This window comes from Dunckerocampus dactyliophorus, chromosome 11, assembly GCF_027744805.1.
Source record: "Dunckerocampus dactyliophorus isolate RoL2022-P2 chromosome 11, RoL_Ddac_1.1, whole genome shotgun sequence".
NCBI classification, from domain to species: Eukaryota; Metazoa; Chordata; class Actinopteri; order Syngnathiformes; family Syngnathidae; genus Dunckerocampus; species Dunckerocampus dactyliophorus.
Genome location: NC_072829.1, coordinates 15,820,919 through 15,839,592, shown reverse-complemented (window position 1 = coordinate 15,839,592; position 18,674 = coordinate 15,820,919).

Below are 18,674 nucleotides of genomic sequence, written 5' to 3'. Positions count from 1 at the left end.
ACTGCCCTCCTACCTTGAAGACTTCAGCAGAAATAGAATCTGAACCTGGTGCCTTACCACTGGAAAGGGACTCTATTGCGTTCTGAACCACGAGTTCCATTGGAGGCTCTGATAAGGGGACGTTAATGTCTACCTGAGGTAAGCGAGGAATGGCTCCAGCATCGATCGAGGAGGGTCTGTTTAAGACAAGGTTGAAGTCTTCTGACTATATCTTGGGTGGCTTTCTTCACAGTGAGGAGAGTTGACCCATTGGCACTAATAAGTGGTCATTTCCAAGAAAACACAGGTCCATAGACGGTCTTTAGGGCATCATAAAAGCGTTGAAAAGCAAAATTGTTGATGTCCACATGATGTTGTATCTCGTCAGCCTTCATGCTGAGCCAGGAGTCCTGCCTCTCTCTGAGCGTTTGATGGAATAGTAGGCTGCTTTCTTGGAAGCAGAGCTTCTATCTTGCTGATGTTCTCTGTAGGTGTCACGCTTATCACAGAGCAGCTTTTGAATTTCTTCATCGTTCTCATCAAACCAGTCTTAATTTTTACGAGTGTTCAGGCCCAGATGCATGACTGTAATGTTGTACAACGTAGCTCTGAAAGCCGCTCAGTCACTCTTTGCTCCGTTGTTTCCCAGATTAAGCTGCCTTATTTTGCTGTCCAAGTCTGCACAGACGATCTAGCCTGCTAATGCCGACACGCTTGTTCGTCAGTTTCCCTTGTGGGCGCTGCTTGGGCTGGATGGTGCAAGTTTAGTTTTGAGGTGATAAATCAGTGGTCAGTACAGCAGGCTGCATCGCACATCGCCTTTGTCACGCTATCGTCCTGTCTATCTCTTCTCCTAGAGATAACGTAGTAAATCAGGTGCTGCATGGGTGCATACGGGATGTCGTGTTATGATTTGACAGGCGGTAAACTGTGTTGGTGATCAAGAGGTCGTGTGAGGCACAGGCCGTTAGAAGTAATAAACCGTTGCTGTTGTATTTTCCAACTCCCTCTCTTCAAGACTCCCAGGTCGGATAGTTTGTGTTTACTCTGGTCTTGAAATCTCAGAGAAGAACAGCTTTGTCCTCTTTTGGAAAGCTTTCAATAGTGTTTTGTAAGGTCCTCATAGAACTTATCTTTGATCTTGTCTGGATTCATCATTGTCATTGGCAAAGCCCAAACCTGCTTCTCGACGTTCTGCACTACTGCGACCACTTCAGAAAAATGTCAGCCTTGACTGCCGTTTGTTGACCTTAATTCGCGAGTCTTGTCATACTCAGCGCTATGATTGATGTTGTATCTGTATGTTGTACCTTCTGAGTTCTGTAGCAACAAGTGCTACTTAGTGCAACAAGCTCTACTTAGAATCTCCTTAAGATCCAAATTATTTTATATTTATGATTTATTTACAACTTTTCAACTGGTCATAAAATTCTGATCAGGAAGGCATTTCAAAAGATATCTGGTTATGTATGAGTAACAAAGAAAATGGCTGAAAAATGTCGGAATTCCATTTCTCAACATCCGGTTTGCGTCTTAAAGAGGCCAAGTGCCGCCCATCACCTCATCACAACAGTCGTAGCTTCTGGATGCTCCACAGCTCTCATTTTGAAATTACCTTTGGATGACTATTGTCTTGCAATACCTTCATTTGGATGACTATTATCTTGGAATACTACGATTTGGATGACAATTATCTTGGAATACTATTATTTCGGAGTACTATTATCTTGGAATACTATACATTTGGAGTACTATCACACTTGGAGGTCCTGTACAAGGAACTTGCTGAGTCCCATAAGTGACTTACTGTCCTGCAGAAGAGGGAGTGTAATGACGAGCAGCTTGCCTACATGAAACATGTGTAACAGCCATAACAGTCTAAAAAGCAGTAAGATTCCACCCGATGGCAGTAAAAACGGCATAACACCGGAATAACACTTGAGAGTTGCCAATTGCTATCCAAAGCTGGCCGTTGGAAATTTTGACGTCTGTCGTCAAACGTCTAGAAATGTGAGTATACCAGCAGTACATCAGTACGTGCGTATGTACAGGAACAGGGAGAAAGATCCCCAAAGCAGAATGTTTCCGCCCACCGATTAACGGTGTTGTTGACACATATTCACCATTTATCTGCATCCGAACATATCCCGTCCACTTGATGCATGCGAAGAGCTCACATGCCACCTAAATGGTCATTCTCCCAAGCCTTGTGTGTCATACAATTGTTTTCATGTCTTCGTGAGCAGGAAGGACCTCGCAGGAACTGCAGGATCTCAATCCATTACAGCAAAGTGTCATACTAATGCTTTTCCTGCTGACTGTGCTCCCAGCTCCCTTGACATCACCAACCAGCTCCTCCTTGTCATTGTGGGCTGCTCCCTGACCTTTCTCACAATCCCCCTTACCCCACCAGGTGAAATCTTGCATGGAGCTCCAGAGCGACGGTGTTTGAGCGTTATCTTGGATGTCGTCCATTTATCAATTATTGCAACAATAGCGCTCCCTTTTTCATCTTCTTCTTCATGCTCGTCTTCATTCCAGTCTTGTGTTGGTCTACCATCTTGTTGATGCTCTTGTAATCCATTCCAGTCTTGTGTTGGTCTACCATCTTGTTGATGCTCTTGTAATCCATTCCAGTCTTGTGTTTGTCTACCATCTTGTTGATGCTCTTGTAATCCATTCCAGTCTTGTGTTGGTCTACCATCTTGTTGATGCTCTTGTTGTCCATTCCAGTTTTGAGCAGGTGTACAAGCTTGTTGATGCTCTTGTAATCCATTCCGGTCTTGTGCAAGTCAATAAGTTTGAGGTCAGCTCTTTGGTCTTGCCCCTGGTGGTGGAGAAGTTTGAATGGAAGTGAGTGTTTGCGTGACAGGTGTCTTATCTACCTAATGAGTTGAGATTAGAAGTACTTTCTTAAAGGTGACAGGACTCATTTGTGTGTTTCATGGGCACATAGCCGCTCTGTGGGGGTCACAATGCTTGCTGGTTTGTACGGGATCAAATAAATATTTCCCTCAATATATTACAAATGTATTTATTATTTTATTATTATTTATTATTCTGTTAAAATAAATCTACAATAACATGATGTACTGTTCATATTCTTGTAAGGGGGTAGTGTATCAATATCAGATACTTATTTTCCACACTGTACAGTATATACTGTATTAACAAAATCATATTAAGGAAAATACTGTATGTGTACACTTGTACAATTTAGCATGCTCAAAAAGAAGTCGGAAGAAGCCGAGTTTATTTCATCTAATCCCTTCTGTTGTCTCAGTAATTGCTGATATTAACACCGTTCGGCATATTAAGTGCCTTCTGATGACTTTTGTCGTGAATTAGCGTTAAATGTGTCCAATTTACTGACATTTAATTTAACTGTAAAGGTTAGATCTAAACTGTAACACAAATTCATGAAAACTTTCCAGTTAATAAAGTAGTCAACGCCCCATAACACAATTTTGCAGCACATGCAAATACGATACATAGAGAAACAAGGGTTGCATGTAATCTTCCATACATTGTATCTTACACAAAGGGCGTGCGCACACACACAGACACACACACACACACACACACACACACACGACTCTTAGATAAGTGTGCTTGTGGACACAGTGCAGGCTACCACTGTCATGATTCCAATGCATAAATCATAATGTTTCAGTAAAAGCAGGATTTCATTTCCTCGCCAGGGTCTTATCAGGCTAAGGAGGGACATACTACCCATCATTATGCTCATTTATCATATCTGTGAATAGGATGTGGCAGGAATAAGGCTGGAACCTGGTAAAAGCAGTCACAGGACAGGATTAGATTAATAACTCGACCAGCATAATAGGCTAATACCAATAGGACCATTACCAACAAATTCCATATTTTGATTTTCTTACCACACTTCACCACGCGGAAATTCTTCCAGTAGAACAATTACCCACACTAAATGCTATAGAGTTTGACCCTGGCCCCTAACTCAATGTACAGCTGTCCCTCGCTTATAGCGGTTAATTGGTTCCAGACCCGACCGCGATAATGAATTCTGCAATATAAGATCCAATGTAAATGTGTTTGTAAATGTGTTTTTTTAGCGTTGCTAGAGCCCTGTAGACATGAAATAACACTCCTGTAGTCACCTTTACACTTTTATTCACTGTTTACACCACATTGCGCAACTCTTATGCTGCAAGGACTCGCGACTGCCACTAGCTGGCGAGCTAGCAAGCTAACAGGCTAGCAAGCAAGAGAGCTAACCGGTTACTTTCCACTTCAACACGGAATGAACTTTTTTCCACCCACTCATGTAGGACATGCCATGGCTGACTTCATGACTTCATGCAGTATTAAGGTAATGGAATGCAAGGTAATGTCTCAATTTTTGTGTCATTACTACCGCTTACCGACCAGAATATCGCACATCACTTGTATTTCAATATGTTCTGACGAATAATAGATCATAGTCTACCACGAAACAGTGATCATTTATTAATAAATTTCTGAAAAAACGCTATATGGAGAGGAAGCGATAATCAAACTGTGATATGACGACTGCAGAGTGGATCTTTGGTTAGCGTGTTTTTCGGTTGATGCAGAAAATTTTGAACATCCTTGTTAGAAGCCTATTAGCTGACTAATATGCAGAAACGGGAACTGGAAGTCAGCTCCATCGGCCGTCTATGACGTCATCAATGGTTGACTCTGTAGTTCTTTGCTAAAGCGGCGTTTACACTCGCGCGCGTTTTGCCTCCTCATTGTCCCGCAATTTGCCGTGGCAATACGTGTCATTTGTTTATTTATTTACGGCACACCTAAAAAAGTGTCAAGACTAGTTTGCGCACGGTTGGCGTTCTGTTTGCACATACATCACGCACTTGGCACGCAATTTTTGACCAAAAACGGTGCGCATTGGCATGAAATGACCAGGCTCTTAAACCTTGTCAAGTACTGTTTACGTCTAGAGCACGCAATGTGCATTGTTCCTGCATGGATATGCATTGTCACCACCACTTCCCGCATCCATGAAGCAGTCGTAGCATTATTTTGGTCCCGTATGACGGAAATTCTCAGGCATTTTCTTCTTTTCTCTTCTTGCCCAAATTAATTAAACAAAAAAATATATATATGTTGCCTTGGAAATAAGTAAGCAGTAAAAATCTGAATCTCTTTTTGAGTTTTTTGGCGGGCTCCTCTGAACACTGTCCTGAACCCAGAGGAACTGAGTGTTTCAGCCATATATCCATTTGCTCGCAGGTAGCAGCTGTTATGATTTAGGCGCATCTGTGCCACAGGTTATTGTTTCCCTGAGGAAACTAGTTGTAGTGCACGCATTCCATGTTATTGTCTGGTTTAATATGAAATGACTCAAATATTTACTTATCATCTTGGAAATAATTTACTAAATGTTTCTACGTACCCCCTGCAATTTGCTCATGTACGCATACCACTGGTTGGGAATCGCTGCTGGAGTCTATTAGCCCTTATGCTATCATTCTGTGGAACAGAGTGGCCAAACACTAGCCACTATTGGTTCAAAGAAAGTTTGGAGTGACAGCTATGTAACAAAGAGGGTGAAGACCACTACTGAATTTGAGAAAGAAGTTATTGCTGTCAGGAATGGGTTCTGGGTTGTGGGCTGACCTCCAAAATGCAGACACCTTAGTGTGAGGAAGAGATGAGTTTATTGATGCTCAGAGTTCATGAATATGGCAGGGGGGAATCCTCGGAGGGCAGTGCAAGGACAGCTGGGCAGCAAACGCAGCAGCAGGGCCAGGCAGGGAAGAAGATGAATGTCACTGCAAAAGTGCACAAAACACAGGTGGTCAAAAGAGAGCCGGTTTTACCACTAGGGGGTAAATTAGATCGCTATAATGTACGAACCCCCTCCCGGTCCGCGGGAGATTTGTGGGAACACAAGCTGATCCGTGGGTCAAAAAAGGTTGGGGACCACTTCCCCACAAAGGCGGAGCTGAGGGGTATTTATTTTTTACCGTGATGTTGTTTAGCCCTCTGTAGTCTATGCAGAACCTAAGGGTGCCATCTTTCTTGCCAACAAAGAAAACACAGCTCCCACTGGGGAAGAGGAGGGTTGAATTGTCCATGCTGCTAGGGATTTCCTAATATCTCCATAGCTCCATAGCTTTGTATTCAGGACACTAGATGTTGTCCAACTTTCCCACAGGGAGAGCGGCCATATGAGGAGGAATCACAGGGCCATAGATCATAGGGCCTAGGGCCATAGATCATAGGGCCTATGAGGAGGAAGAGAAAGTGTCTGACTCTGAAAACTTCCTTCAGTTCAATGTAATCCAGGGAGGCAAGAGACAGGTCTGCTGGAGCCTCAAGAACACGAGTAATTTTCTTTGTGGAAGGAGGAGCAGCTGAGTCAGGCAATGAGAGAGGCAGAATTTGCTCCAGCTGAGTACAATGTGACAAAAACAAAAAAGACCTTTACCCATGCCAATAAGTATCATCCAGATGAAGAAAGAAGTCATCAAGGGAGCTAATGTTGGGAGAGGAGTACAGGTGATGCCAAAACTGACACCACAAATCATCGACTATGCTAAAGTTACGAATAGATAAGTAAGGACAATAAGATACAAGCTGATTTTCAGCAACACAATTTGTGCTCTGACCAGGAAATAGAACGGTGTGGTGACGCTGAGAAGCTGAGATATCCTGCTCCGATGACAAATTGTTGAGCTGAAAATCAGCTCGTAGCAGCTTGTAGCTCATTGGCTACCTTACTGTGGTTAGAAAGAGTCATTGTTTGTTTTTTAAAGACTTTACATCATTGAGTTATTGACTCAATAACTCTGAATGTGCCAATCTCTTTCTAATTTACTGTACTGGAGGCACAGTCTGGTCCTCAAGACTCTGGCAGCATCCCTTGAGAGCAAGAGAAACACCATCAACTCCTTGCCCTTGAGAGCTGCCAATTCCATCTCTGTGCCAACATTCGTTCAAGAGCGACAGAAACAGCCTAACCACCCAGCTACCAAACCAGAAACTCCTACCAGTATTTATTGTGGGATTAGCAAAAATAATGATGTCACACTTACATTAAACACATTACACTGGCTGCTGAAAGTCATGGTGTCTAATAAATGTTTCTGCAACATTATATTATTGGTGACGTGCTGACTAACACAAACTAGCAGGAGCCGTCATCCAACTCAGTGCACTTACTGAGCGCACTCGGACGGTAGTCAGGGCTTGCGCACAAAGCCAAGAAGAGATGCTTGCTAGGTTTCTGCTCTGCATTTGATCAGGAAATGTGCAAATTCAGTGATTTTTATTTAAGACGATGTTTAAAAAAAACAATGATATTGAAATTATATTTGTAATACAGTTCAATGGACAACTATTAATATTTATTTTGTTATCATTATTCGTTTTTTTATTTTTCATCTTGAAAGGAGACTGCCTCCCCTGATCGCACGTCACTGGTATTTGATCCAACCGGCAAGCGTTCAGACCCCCACAGGCTGGTTATGTGTCCAGTGTCAGTTCTTGGCAGACTTGCTCCCAAAGAACAAAAAGACACCTGAACATCACCAAGCTGCACTTCACTCGAGCACTGTAACTTGTCAATTGGATCAATGCTGGGAGGCAAAGCTGAAGTCACCACCGCAAGATTGGTTGGTATGGTGAGCCAACGGATACAGGATACGGTATCCATGGGTACAGTAGTAGGTCCCCCCTCTCCACACTGGAACGGCAACACGGAGGGACTTTGGCATCAATGGACCATCCCTAGGGGTCTAATTCCATATTTTTATTCTGGGTTGACTCCCTTACCCTTTCCCGTAAAAACATTGCATTGGCTGCAGCCCTGTCAGTCAAACTGATAAGCCAACACCATTAAAATCGAGAGCGTCATTTCAGGTGTGTCATATAGCCGGAGTCATTTCTGACAGTGAGGTTATTACAGTGATAAAACTAAGCTGCAGTTAACACATACAATTACCACTGACAGCTGTAAATGAAACATGTAATTAATTTGGACTGGAATCTAATAGATTCTTTTCCATTGTCTACTTTAATCTGCCTTTTATTTAAGCAAGCTCATATTCAGGAATAAGTATGGATATTGAATGACATTCTAGAAGACAACTGGAATTACTAGGATTGGCTGTGCAGTACATCGTCAAGTGTCAGCGTCTATGATTTCCATTTTTATAATCCCATTATATGACACGTTTTCGGAATCTGCAGAGATCTTTACAGGGATCTTCTTTGTATATTAAAAATAGTGGGAGGTGGAATACTGTTACATTCATGAGATATAATGATGAAAATGCAATAAATGTAATATTATAAGAAACGAATGTAACAAAATTAAGTTGTAATTTTTGGAAAATTAGGTTGGGGAAAAAGTTTGAATGTTCAAATTTCAGAAAAAAACAGTAGAAATTGGGGAGAGAAATAACAGTAATTTTACAAAAATAAATTCAAATATTAAAACAAAAAAGTCGTATTCTAATGAGAAAAAAGTCTCAATTTCAAAATTTCACTCATAAAATGATGAGGAAAAATAATGTCATTTTAGTGGCACAGAGTTGAAATATTAAAATAAAAGTATGTTTTTTTTAAAGCCGTAATGACAAAACAAAATAATGTCATTTTTGGAAAAATTAGGTTGGGGAAAAGTTATAATATGGGAATAAAGTCCGAATATTACAAAAAGAAAATGTAGAAATATTTTAGAAGAAAGTTTAAATATTTGGAATTTTTGTTAAAAAAAAAAAAAAACAACAGCAAAAATGGGGGGAAAATAAGCACAAAGACACAAGTTCATGAATGGAATGAATGGATTTACTGTATATGCTATACAGATATCTACAGTATATAGCTTATTATTTACATGTATATTGACCACAATTAGTTTAAAAACAATGTAAAATCTAAAAATGATTCTTTGTGCTTTATTTTGATAAACATGCACCGGAATCGCCTGTCTGCCTGTTGGCACTTGGTGCATGTGTGACCAGATAGACGTTCACTTTGTTTCTTATTATCGAGAGAATGAAAACTAGTCCGTAAAATGTGTAGTCAATTGATGACAGCTTGCCACAGGCTAATCTTATCAATGCCACTGTGTGCGATCGCTAACGGTTCAATCTCATTTCACTTTCTGGCATCTTTATTTACACATTTTGCCTGGCTCTCAATGTCTCTCTGGCTAGCTAGCTCGTTTTTGTCCCACGGGCGAGCTTGGTGTGGCTATCACGTTCATGGGATAAAAGCTAATTTTCGTTCTTAAAGTGTTACTTGACAATCTTGCTCTCTTGTGATCATTATAATACTTATGGTTTCTCTTCAAAACACGAAATATGTGCCTAAGTTGTTCAACATAAACCGGTAGTGTGTGCAGCCTTTAAGATAGTGACACGATCACAGTGGTCTCACACAGGTAGCTTGTAAGCTAGCAGTAGCTCGCTAGCTGATAGTAGTTCACCAAAGCATATTTGCTTCACCTCTTAGTGTTTTTGTAAGTGTTCTATTCAAACATGGCACCTGTATTTAATGACAAATGAGCACACTGAGTGGAGATGTGCTTTGTAAATACTGAAAAGTACAATTTAAATACAGGCAGTCACATAAAACACAAATAGCTCACCTCTCCTTTCTTTTTGTCCAAGTAGCTTTAATAGTGCTGTACGTTGGACACACCTGAACTGGACTCTGAATATATACGATTTGCACAAAACAGATTCCTATAGTGAAATAACTAACTTAAATAAATAAGTCATTAAAATTGTTATTTGGCATAATTTAAAAAAATAATTGCAGACGCGGCAGTGGCATGACACAGCGGCGGCACCGTGCCCCCCCATACAGCCCACCACCACAGCTTCAAAAAATCCTAGAGGACACGTTGTGATAAAACGTTTTCACCTTTTTCTTGAAATACACTCCTCATCAAAATTTTAAGACCATTTGAAAGATTGCAAGAATTTACATTTTGCACTGTTTGATGTTAAGGAGGTTTCTAAGACGTGCAAAATGCCAAAACAAGAAATTGGAGTGAGACGAAAAATGTACTGGGTAGGCAATTTATTGCAAACAACCATTAAACTGAAATAGGCTGTTCATCAGCTATTCAAAAGTTTAAGACCATAGCTCAACAAAACCCAACCCCCCCTAAAATAGAAATAACATTTTCCCAAAAGGACTCAGTAATGAGTAGCTGCCATTCTTGTTAATCACCTGAAAAATTGCTTTGGCCATGCTTGATGCCAGTGTTTCCAGGAGGCTGGTGGAATTGTTGCTCCTGGTGGTGAAGATGGCTTCACCGGGGGCATTCACTGTCAGGAACTGATGTCCATTTTTGTAAACGTCTCTTGCCATCCATCCCCAAATGTTCTCAATTGGATTTCAGGGGAACACACAGGATGGTCCAAAAGAGTGAAGTTATTCCTGTAGAAGAAGTTCTTTGCAGGCGGGCATGGTGAACTGCAGCAATGCCCTGTTGAAAAACCCAGTCATAACCACACAGACAAGGGCCTTCAGTCATTTGGGATGCCCCCTGCAACAGGAAAAAACAGCCCAGATCATGATGGCGCCCCCATTCTTGTGTCGCGTGGAAAACATCTCAGTTGTGATCTCCTTGTCATGCCAATAACGCCATCAGGACCGTCAAGGTTACAGTTTTTTTCTCATCAGAGAAGAACAAGGGAAAAGGAGCCGCATAGACCCCTGTTTATTGATGAGACTGAGGTGGAGAGAGTGAAAACCTTCAAGTTCCTTGGCACACACATCAGCGAGGACCTCACCTGGTCTCACAACACCCAACAAATTATGAAGAAGTCCCAAAGGAGACTGTACTTCCTGAGAAGACTGAGGAAATTTGGCATGTCCACCACAATCCTGAGTTGCTTTTACAGATGCACTATCGAAAGTGTCCTTACCGCCTCCATCACTGTTTGGTACGGTAACTGTACAACACGTGATAGGAAGGCACTCCAGCGGGTGATCAAGACCTCACAGAACATTGTTGGGGCAGCCCTCCCCTCACTGCAAGACATTTATAAATCTAGAGTCCTACGCAGAACACACAACCTCATCAAGGACAGCACACATCCACAACACTCATTATTCACACTCCTACCGTCAGGCAGACGCTACAGGAGTTTGAAGTCCAGGACCACAAGGCTGGCAAACAGCTTTTACCCACAGGCCATCAGGCTCCTCAACGAAGCACTCGCACACGCCGCACGCAACACACGCACACACTCATAACACTTTATTTATTTATTTATTTATTTGTATTATTTACTTGTATTAATGTCTCTTCTGTTGTTGTTGCTTAATTTATTGGTATATATGTTTATGTGTTTATGTTTCTTATGTTCTTATTCTTTCTTGTGTTTTCTTTCTTTTCTTGGGAGAATGAACAGAATAAGATTTTCATTGCATAGTATAACTGCTGTTTTACCATGCACATGACAATAAAACTCTCTTGAATCTAAAACTTTCTTCCATCTTTTAGTTTCCCGTGTTTGGTGCTCCCGTGCAAATTTGAAACGGGCAATTTTGTGGCATTTTAGGAGACAAGCGTTTTATTGGCGTTTTATCTTCTTAAAACCCTTCCCTCACAGATGTTTCTTCAGGTTTTTGCCACTCCTTTTGACCACCTGTTTTTCGTGCACTTTTTGCAGTAGGATCCATCTTCTTCCCTGCCTGACCCTGCTGCTTTGTTCGCCACCCAGCCGTCCCAGCACTGCCTTCCAAGGATTCCCCCCTCCCCTATTCATGAATTCTGAGCATCAATAAACTCCCATCTTTTACTCACACTAAGGTGTCTGCATTTTGGAGTCCAGCCCACCACCCCAAGCCCATCCCTGACATATTGTACTGCACTCAGCTCCAGTAACAACCTTCATTTGGGCGGAGAGTTGTGCCATGTCTTGACAGACAGCCAATCAGATTCTCCGGTGCAGGGGTGGTTAAATTTTTGGGGGGTCTTCCATTTGACTATTTGGTCCCATAACCCAAGAGGCCTTGCTTAGGCAGCTCAACAATCCGACCGTGTTCAAAGAGAGAAAGCTTCTTTGCCTTTGCCATCAAGAGATACTGACAGTGTGAATACTTGACAGAAAATGACACTGAATTCACATTTTTGCCAAGATTTTGGCTTTTAAAGGCTGTGGTCTTAGACTTTTTCTGCAATAAACTGCTTACTCCAAAAACATGTTGTCTCACTCCCATTTCTTCTTTTGGCTTTTTGAAGCTCTACTTAGAACCTCCTTAAGATCCAACAGTTTAAAATGTAAATCCTTGCAATTTTTCAGCAGGTCTTAAAATTTTGATCAGGAGTGTATATCTGACTTCTTAGCATATTGGTTTACGAAACAGCAAAGTGGTTCTTGCATCCTTTCATTTCATTCACGTGGCCTTCGGTGGAACAAGTTTGGACACCCCTGAGCTAAGTTACGGCTATCGGGCCAAACCTTATTAAGTGAATTATGTCGTGATATCTAAAAATCATGTGATGTCCAATCATCATCATTGTTATCAGTGACCTGAATGTTTTATTTGCCACTTTTTTTCACGAACTGAACATGTTTTTGACATATTTTATGATGAACACTGCAAAAAATGAGCGCACAGCTTTGAGTGCACCTCAACTTGAAATTTTGACTCCTTGTCAGATTTTCAGCAGGCTGGGAAAACATGTCATATATAATATACATCAAGCTCTCGCTGAACATTTCCGAACAATTTCAAACAGTCCAGCTCGAAATGCACGTGTGTGCATTCAAGTTGAACTGAATCCGACTTTCTACCGGGGAAATGGGCCCCGCTGGCAGGAGATGCTTTAATATTCACCCAGATAAGAGAAACGTGTTCCTCTGTGACAGACATGCGTTTAATCACTTCACTCCATTCAGCTTAATTTCAATACAAAATTAGGAGGGGAGGTCACAGACTGTAGAGTTAAGAGAATTGAATCCAGCCAAACAATGATTTGTGTATTCTTACCCAGATTTCATTCTGCTGTCGTCAGTGTTTGCAGTCACTCAACACACAGAGACAAAGAGAACGAGTGCAGCGGGGCCAAGTGCCTATTTTAAAACACACAGCAGCTTATTAACCCACACGCACACACACACACACAGCTCTCAGGCGGGCACCAGCGATATCAGGTAGGAATATATTGAGGTTACATTGAGGTTGTAATGGTGTTATTAAAGCAACAAGCCCGGCCTGAATTGAAAGGAAATCCTATTACAATAATTATAGAGGCCCAGATATCTGTAAGTGTGTGTGTTTGTGTGTGCGTGCGTGTGTGTGAACCAGGCGTTCTCGTGCATAAGGATGAAAAACCTTTTGTCGAGTCACATTGGAGACTGGACTCCCCAAGGCAAACACCACAACTGGTACTGTATTTTGGGTCTTTTCGACTAACCGTCCGGGCCAGAAGTAACTAACAATAAACTAGCTAACCATCTGTCATTAAAACGGCAATAAAATACGACATTTCTGGAGAACTTTGTCATATAAAAAGCTTGCTTCACACTCTCGCGCTTTTGTAAACAAACCCCCACTCTGCTTTGTATCAAAGCCTGGGTTTCTTCCATATGCTGTGACGCAGTCGTTTGGATTACCGTAGTGACATGTTTGTCACTGGAAAGCACAAATTTGTGTTTCACAAATTCTTTTGATTGCATAAATGGTTCAAGACATGGTAGTTTAAACATAGCATTGCGAATCCTGTTGTCCTGTGCTGTGTACTTCAAGACTATAAACAAGACTGTGGCCCTTCGCAAGACTGAAATAGACGACAACAGCATCAACAAGATTGTAGACCTGCACAAGACTGGAATGGACGACAACAGCATCAACAAGATTGTAGACCTGCACAAGACTCGAATGGACGAGAACAGCATCAACAAGATTGTAAACCTACACAAGACTGGAATGGACTTCAAGACCATAAACGAGATTGTAGTGTAGACCTACACAAGACTGGAATGGACTACAAGACCATAAACGATATTGTAGTGTAGACCTACACAAGACTGGAATGGACTTCAAGACCATAAACGAGATTGTAGTGTAGACCTACACAAGACTGGAATGGACTACTGCACAAGAACGTGATGGATTAGACCATAAACAAGATTGTAGACCTGCGCAAGACTGAAATAGACTACAACAGCATCAACAAGATTGTAGACCTACACAAGACTGAAATGGACTACAAGACTGTAAACAAGATTGCAGACCAATACAAGACTGGAATGGACTACAAGACCATAAACGAGATTGTAGTGTAGACCTACACAAGACTGGAATGGACTACAAGACTGTAAACAAGATTGCAGACCCATACAAGACCGGAATGGACTACTGCACAAGAACGTGATGGATTAGACCATAAACAAGATTGTAGACCTGCACAAGACCGAAATGGACTCAAAGAGCATAGACCAGATTGTAGACCCGCACAAGGCTGGAATGGACTACAAGAGCAGAAAGAAGAAAATTGGTGAGAAATACTGTAGATCACGATTGATGCAATCATCACTCTCGCTCCATGCAACATTTCACCTGGTGGGGTAAGGATGATCGTGAGGAAGGTGAGGGAGCAGCCCAGGATGACAAGGGAGGAGCTGGTTGATGATGTCAAGGGAGTTGAGAGCACAGTCAGCAAGAAAAGCATTAGTGAGACATTTTGCTGTAATGGATTGAGATCCTACAGTGCTCGCAGTGTCCCCCACTGCTCAAGAAGACGCAAGTACAGACTCGTCTGAACCTGAATGTCTCGCACAAGGCTTGGGAGAATGTGATGTGATCACATGACACCAAAATTGAGCTCTTTGCATGCATCAAGCGGACACAGCACAGAAATGGCGAATGTGTGCAACAGCATCCTTATTGTCCAACACGGAGGGGGAAACATTCTGCGTTGGGGATGTTTCTCCGAGCAAAATCTCTCCGGAGATGTGTGCAACCCTGGTAAACAACTACAAGAAATGTCTGACCTCTGTGCTTGCTACACTTTCTCCACCAACTGCTAAACCACCTTTTGTATTGCCATCAAATACGTATTTACCTCGATCTAATATTCATTTATAACCTTTATTTCATGTTAGTTCTTTTACATGTCTCTGGTTTCTTCGTAAATGCTTGTGGTTTGAATTGTATTCTGTTTTCCTGAAATTATTTTTGTTGAACTTTCAGCTGATGTTCATGCATGTTTTTGGATGTATAGCATGTGTATATTAATACAAGTGTTGCATAGCAGTTACCACAGCAAAACAGCTGCCTCCAATACTGGAGTGCATTGGTTTGAAAGGTTTGAGGGCCGCTGCCGGACTTTAATCAACACATCAAGTCACCCTCAGCAATAAAGTCATTTCTTCTCGCGCTGGTCGACACTACTTCTCCAAAGAAGGTTAAGAGAAACTAGACAAGGCAATTTGTGTAGAAATTACATCGTAAATTGCGTGTGAATGCTGAAGAGCTGAAGCTGAACTCAAATGCTGTACAGGAAATGTCGGATTACAGGAAAGGTGTGAATTTCGGGAGTGTGTAAAATTGTTACTGTGAATATTTGTATGTTGGAATGGGTTGAGAAACACGAAAGATATAAAAACATCAAATACCATGCGTGAATGCTGTTCAATATGTACTAAAAGAGAGACGTCAGAGTGACACATAGAGACAAATATAAAGAGACAGAGCCAAATACAAATAATTGAGGTGGAGCCCAGTGGTGTGCTTGACGACCAAAATGAAGTGAAATCAATAGTGTGAGCGTCTGTCTGCAGCAGATAAGACACACACACACAACGTTGACTATTAAAGACGACACTTTGAGATATTACACTATTAGTTATCCTTTTTAAATCAGCTATCACGTGTCATTATTTAGCAGGTCATATGATAACGCAGTGTTTTAACCAGGAGTGTATGCACTGTAGGCAGCCTATGTGTGTGTGTGTGCGTGTGTGTGTGTGTGTGTGTGTACAATGGACTGTTATTCATGCAATAAACAAGATGAGCAGTCTCATCTAAACTACAACATTAAATAGCCACTAAATAGGAGCGTGAACGAGATGGCAGTGTTGGTACGAGTGCAATGAAAACAGACGACATGGAATATCCAATTATTTGGAGTGATATATAGACTGCGACAAAAGTACTTTAAAATCTTTTCATGTTATCACGTATACACGTATTTATTACAATTACAATTCATCACACCGACTGCTCCGTAGCAACATTTTAAAGCGCATGCAGAGCTGGGTAATGCTGCTGGATGCAGTGACTGCCATCTTGTGGAGTTGACTTAAAAAAAAAAAAAATACAGCTGGATGTTGCCTACAGCCACAGCCGTCAATGCCAGTGTTTCTTGACCCGGTGTTGGAGACCCTGGTGGTTATTTCTTTTGATTTGATATTGATATATTGTACAGTAATCCCTCATTTATCCCGGTTATTTGGTTCCAGGGGCGACCGTGATAAGTGAATTTCCGCGAACTAGGATTTTGTATTTATAAATCCGATATTTTCACAGTTACAGCATAGAAAACCAGTTTACAACCTTCTAAATACGGATTTTAACATTATTAGAGCCCTCTAGACATGAAATAAGACCCCTATAGTCACCCTATAGCAGGGGTCACCAACGTTTTTTCCTGGGAGAGCTATTTTTAGAAAATGAAAATGGCCACGAGCTACTCATTTTTGTAGAAATGATTTTCATACCTTATTTCAACCCAAACAAATCAAATATGCTTGTTTTACCAAAACATTCACAAAATGCTGGTATCCACAACTCACATTTTATGTTTCAGAATACTTTTCCTTCTAGTGTTCTCATATTATTAACTGAAAACCTGAATGAAAAGCAGGCCCGCGGGCAACTCATGTGGTCGTGGGGGGCTACCTGGTGCCCGCGGGCACCACGTTGGTGACCCCTGCCCTATAGGCTGGACAGGAAGTGATGTCGGGGTGAGTTCAAGGTGAGTTTCAGCTTGGTGGGGGCTACAACCGCAATAATATCTTGTGTTATTACATTGTTACATTACAGTAACATTACTGACACCTGGAGGCCAGTGTAGAACACTACATATCATCACGTCTTTGAATATGTCCGCTGAATGCCTTATATTTGTATTTTACTTCATTTTGCCATTTTTATGCTTACATTTTTAAAATTTTAGGCAAAACAATGTAACATTTGCTTCAATATGCAACCACAGAACAGTATGATTTTTGAATTAATATATTTTAGATGGAGTGAAGCCATGAAATTCAAAGCGCAAAGTGATGAGGGATTACTGTCTATTAATATTATAGTATATTATCATTAGCGACATGTACATCAAACTTTGATTATATCAAGTTATTATGATAATTATATAAAATGATTATATAAAATCAATAACAAACCTGGTGGTCACTTTAGTGCGGTTCAGTTAGCCTTCACACTATTATCAGTTAATCATATGCAAAACGCCGTGCCTCGATAGGACGACATATGCGGCGTATACGTTGTCCTCACGCATCCAACGCATGCGTCACATACGCAGAGTTTCGCGGCTGAGATGGAAGGCGGAGCGTATAAATGCTATGAAGTCGTCAAAATGGTTCCTGGAGATGTTCTGCAAGGACACGGTGTGTCTGACGACTTCAGTCTGTAGTCAGTGTTTTTCATGCATTCGTTTGATTGCGGCAGCCCGCCACTAATACATTTGGAAGGCCACGGATAAATTTGGTGCTCCTTTTTTAGATTTGGCGCTACCACCCTCACTCCCAAATATTACATTGGGACTGTCTGCTTGTCCTTTACAACTCTGAGGGCATCATAACTCATAATGCTTCTTAACACCTGCAAGTCAATAACTTCACGTTCTGTTGTTAAATAAGGTTTGAAAACATGAGACGATGTCGCACATTTCTTACGGCACAAACCAAAAAGTTCTACTTGTCCACACACCCAAACCCTGAGTGGGAGTTTTTGTAAATCTTTGCTCTGGCCGGAGCTTTGCAAATTAGATGATGACGTCACCCCTTCAACCCACTGCCGCAGGTAGATTGCAGTTGTGTGAGAATAACGGTCAACCCGACCCCTTTTTGCAAGGATCCAGGTATGTTTAACTACTGCATTTACACTTCTTGCTTACATTTAGCTCAGAATTAACAGTGAATTTGCTGAAAAATAAGCACATCTGCTTCCTTGTGGACTTACGGTGTCTCTAGCTGTGGAGACCAGCCTCTCAGATGGGGTGGAGGATGCTTGCACACACGGATGGAAAAGTTATGGCATGTGGTGTGTGCAAATATTGCTACATATTAGCAGCATGTCCTCCCGTTGTGTATGTCCTCCACTTTGTAAGGTGACATCTTTTCTTGTGAAATGGAACCAAACTTTCAAGCATTTGTGCTGCTTTCCTGCCGGCTTCAACGCTGAACGATGTCATTTGCTCCCACTGGAATCGATAAGGGAAAGGTTGGCAAAATTGGGACATGATTCCAAGGAATTGAAATATTGGGAACGTGGACCGGTTTTCGTTTCTCATCCCTTCAGTGAGTGACTCATGTGAACTGCAGTCAGTTAACACCTTGTCACGTGCGCACTAAAATATGATTTTTTTTTTGTCTTTTTCGAGCGAAAAGGCCCTCTTACGCCCAGAGTTTGAGGTCTTGCAAGTACCCTGGCAAGGATTTACACCGCAA